Consider the following 3,882-nt stretch of genomic DNA (forward strand, 5'->3'; position numbering starts at 1 on the left):
CAGTTTTAATTTTTGCTTTCCAATTGGATCCTTTTTCTTTTTCTTACCTAATTGCTGTGGCAAGAACTTCCAAAACTATGTCAAATAAAAGTGGCAGGAGTGGGTATCCTTTTCTTATTCCTGATCTGAGAGGAAAAGCTTTCAGCTTTTCTCTATTGAGTATAATGTTAGCTGTGGGTTTTTTCACAAATAGTCTCTATTATGTTGAGGTTTGTTATATATATACCTGCTTTGTTGAGAATTTTTATGATAAATGGGATCATATGAATTTTTTCAAATGCTTTTTCTGCATCTATTGAGGTGATCTAATGATTTTTATCCTTTATTTTGTTAATATGGTGTAGCATGTTCTTTGATATGTAGATACTGAACCATCCTTACATTTCTGGAGTACATCCCACTCAATCATAGTATATAATCTTTAAAATATATTGTTGAATTTAGTTTGCTAATGTTTTGTTGAATAATTTGCATCCATGTTCATCAGGGATATTGGCCTGTAATTGTCTTTTTTTTTTTTTTGTGATGTCTTTGTGTGGTTTTGGTATTAGGGTATGCTGTCCTCATAAAAAGCTTACTCATTCCTTTCTCTTCAATTTTTTGTACTAATTTGAGAAAGATAGGTATTAACTTTTTAAATGTTTGATGTTATTCATCTGTGAAGCTGTCTGGTACTGGATCTTTGTTTTGGGGAATTTAAACTACTTATTTCATTATTTGTAATTGGTCTATTTTCTATTTCTTTTTTTCTCATTAAATTTTTATTTTAATGGGTCCCAAAATTCCATGACAGATTTTTGTCAAGTAGTTTCTGTTGAAAAGTACCAATTTTAAAACTAATAACTTAAAACTGCTACACACACACACACACACACACACACACACACAAAATGGTCTGCAAAACGTTCTCCTTTCCCTTTGAAGGTTTTGCAATACATCCATTGTCATTAACCAGTCTTTTACTATTAAATTTAAATGACCAACTGACATAAACAGTTCAGAGACTGTTCTTCCACCACTGATGAAGGCTAGGATAGCAAATATTGCAGATAAAATATTCATACAGCCTTCTGAGCTTTCTGGGCAGACCTGGTGACCTTGCCAGCTCCAGAAACCTTCTTGTCCACTGCTTTCATGACACCCACAGGAACCATCTGTCTCACATCATGAACAGCAAAACGGATCAGAAGAGGATAGTCAGAGAAGCTTTCAACACATATATGCTTGTCAATGATGGCAGCATTATCAGATTTCAAGAACTTAGGGCCATCTTCTAAGCCATTTCTCTGAATAGTAATCAGTCTTCTTTAGCTCAGCAAAGTTGCAAGCATTGTGGGCTATGTGACAGTCTAGCACAGGTGCATAACCAACACTGATTTGGCCTGGATGGTTCAGAATAATCACTTGAGTCATAAAGCTAGCTGTTTCCATTGGAGAGTCATTTTTACTGTCACCAGATACATTGCCACACAAAACACCTTTGACAGATATGTTCTTGACATTGAACCCCACATTGTCCTCTGGATGAGCTTCACTTAAAGCTTCATGGTGCATTTCAGCATATTTTACTTCAGTTGTAACATTGACTGGAGTAAAGGTGACCACCATGCTAAGTTTAAGAATGCTAGTCTCCACTCAGCCCACAGGGACAGTACCAATGCCACACATTTTATAGATATCCTGGAGGGGCAGACACAAGGAATTGTCAGTCTGATGAGTTGGTGGCAAAATGCATCCAGAGCTTCAAGCAATGTGGTTCCACTGCCATTGCCATCTTTATGACTTTCCATCCCTTGAACCAAGCCATGGTAGCACGTGGCTCCGGCATATTGTCCCCATTCCAACCAGAAATTGGCACAAATACTACTGTGTTGGGATTGTAACCGATTTTCGTAAAGTAGTTGTTTACTCCCTTAATGATTTGCTCATAACTCTTCTGACTGTGGCTCAGTGGAATTCATTTTGTTAATGTAAAAACATTTCTTTTCACACACAGTATGTAAACCAGAGGGGCTTGCTCACAGTATCACCAGAAGATATTTGCTTCAGTATCCATTCTTGGATATACCTGCTTCAAATTCATCAGTACCAGCAGCAACAATCAGGACAACAAAGTCAGCCTGAAATGTGCCTATAATCATGTTTTTGATGAAGTTTCTGTATTCTGGGGCATCAGTGATGTCACATAATATTTGCTGGTCTCAAATTTCCACAGGGAGATATCTGTGGTGATACCATGTTCTTGTTCACCTTTCAGTTTATACAAGACCCAGCCATACATGAAGGAGCCCTTTCCCATTGCAGCAGCCTCCTCCTCAAAGTTTTTGATAGTTCTTTTGTCACTGCCACATTTACAGATCAGATGACCAATAGTGGAGACTTCTCCAGATATATGTGTTAAATGACGATGATGTTTATATGGTCTTTTCCTTTCCCATTTTGATTTAGGTTTAATGGTAGTTTTTATGACAGCTGTGTTCTGGTGGCAAGCCCATTGTGAAAAACCACATTTTCTATTTCTTGATTGTCTTAGAAGGTTGTGTGTTTCTCGGAATTATATTTTTTATGTGAATCTTGTAGGTACTTTATTGCTTTTTTAAAATTTAAATTCAATTAGTCAACATTTATTACATCATCAATTTCAGATGTAGTGTTCAGTAGTTTATCAGTTGTGTATAACGCCCAGTGCTCATCACATCATATGCCCTCCTTAACACCTATCAACCAATTATCCTCTCCCTTCATGCCAAACCTTAGTTTGTTTCCCAGAGTTAAGAGTCTCTCGTGGTTTCTCTCTCTCTCTGATATCTTCCCATTCAGTTTTTTCTCCCTTCCCCTATGATTCTCTGCACTGCTTCTTAGAGTCTATGTATGATAATTGTCTTTCTCCAACTGACTTATTTCAGCATAATACCCTCCAGTTCCATCCACATCAATGTAAATGATAGGTATTCACCTTCTCTGATGGTTGAGTAATATTTCATTGTATATACATGTACCACATCTTCTTTATCCATTCATCTGTCATTGGACTTCTTTGCTCCTTCTACAGTTTGGCTGTTGTGGACATTGCTGCTATGAATATTGGGGTACAAGTGCCCTTTCGGATGACTACATTTGTATCTTTGAGGTAAATACCTAGTAGTACAATTGCTGGGTGATAGGGTAGCTCTATTTTTAACTTCTAAAAGGATCTTCATACTGTTTTTCCAGAGTGGCTGTACTAGCTTGCATTCCCACCAACAGTATAAGAAGGTTCCCCTTTCTCCACATCCTTGCCAACACTTGTTGCTTCCTGTCTTTATTTTAGTCATTCTGATTGGTTTAAGGTGATATCTCATTGTGGTTTTGATTTGCATTTCCCTGACACCAGGTGATGTGGAGCATTTTTTCACGTTTCTGTTGGTCATTTGAATGTCTTTTTTGGAGAAATGCCTGTTCTTGTCTTCTGCTCATTTCTTGATTGGATTATTTGTTTTTTGGGATGTTGGGTTTGATAAGTTCTTTATAGATCTTGGATACTAGCCCTTTATCTGATATGTCCCTTGCAAATACCTTCTCCCATTCTGTAAGTTGCCTTAGCTTTGTTGACTGTTTATTTTCCTGTGCAGAAGCTTTTAATCTTGATGAAGTCCCAATAGTTTTTTTTTTCTTTTGTTTCCCTTGCCTTTACAGTTGTGTCTAGCAAGAAGTTGCTGTGGCCAAGGTCAGAGAGGTTGCTGCCTGTGTTCTCCTCTAGGATTTTGATGAATTCCTGTCTCCCATTTAGGTCTTTCATCCATTTTGAGTTTTTCTTTGTGTATGGTGTAAGAGAATGGTCCATTTTCATTCTTCTGCATGTGGATGTCCAATTTTCCCAGCACCATTTATTGAAGAGGCTGT

At 37.4% G+C, this 3,882-nt stretch overlaps 1 pseudogene; it reads right to left on the reverse strand.

Moving 5' to 3' along the window:
• Positions 1 to 1,058: 1,058 nt before the first annotated feature.
• Positions 1,059 to 2,463, reverse strand: LOC129506188 (elongation factor 1-alpha 1-like; annotated as a pseudogene).
• Between the last annotated feature and the right edge of the window lie 1,419 nt (positions 2,464 to 3,882).

The sequence above is a fragment of the Nyctereutes procyonoides genome, unplaced genomic scaffold, assembly GCF_905146905.1.
Source record: "Nyctereutes procyonoides isolate TBG_1078 unplaced genomic scaffold, NYPRO_anot_genome, whole genome shotgun sequence".
NCBI classification, from domain to species: Eukaryota; Metazoa; Chordata; class Mammalia; order Carnivora; family Canidae; genus Nyctereutes; species Nyctereutes procyonoides.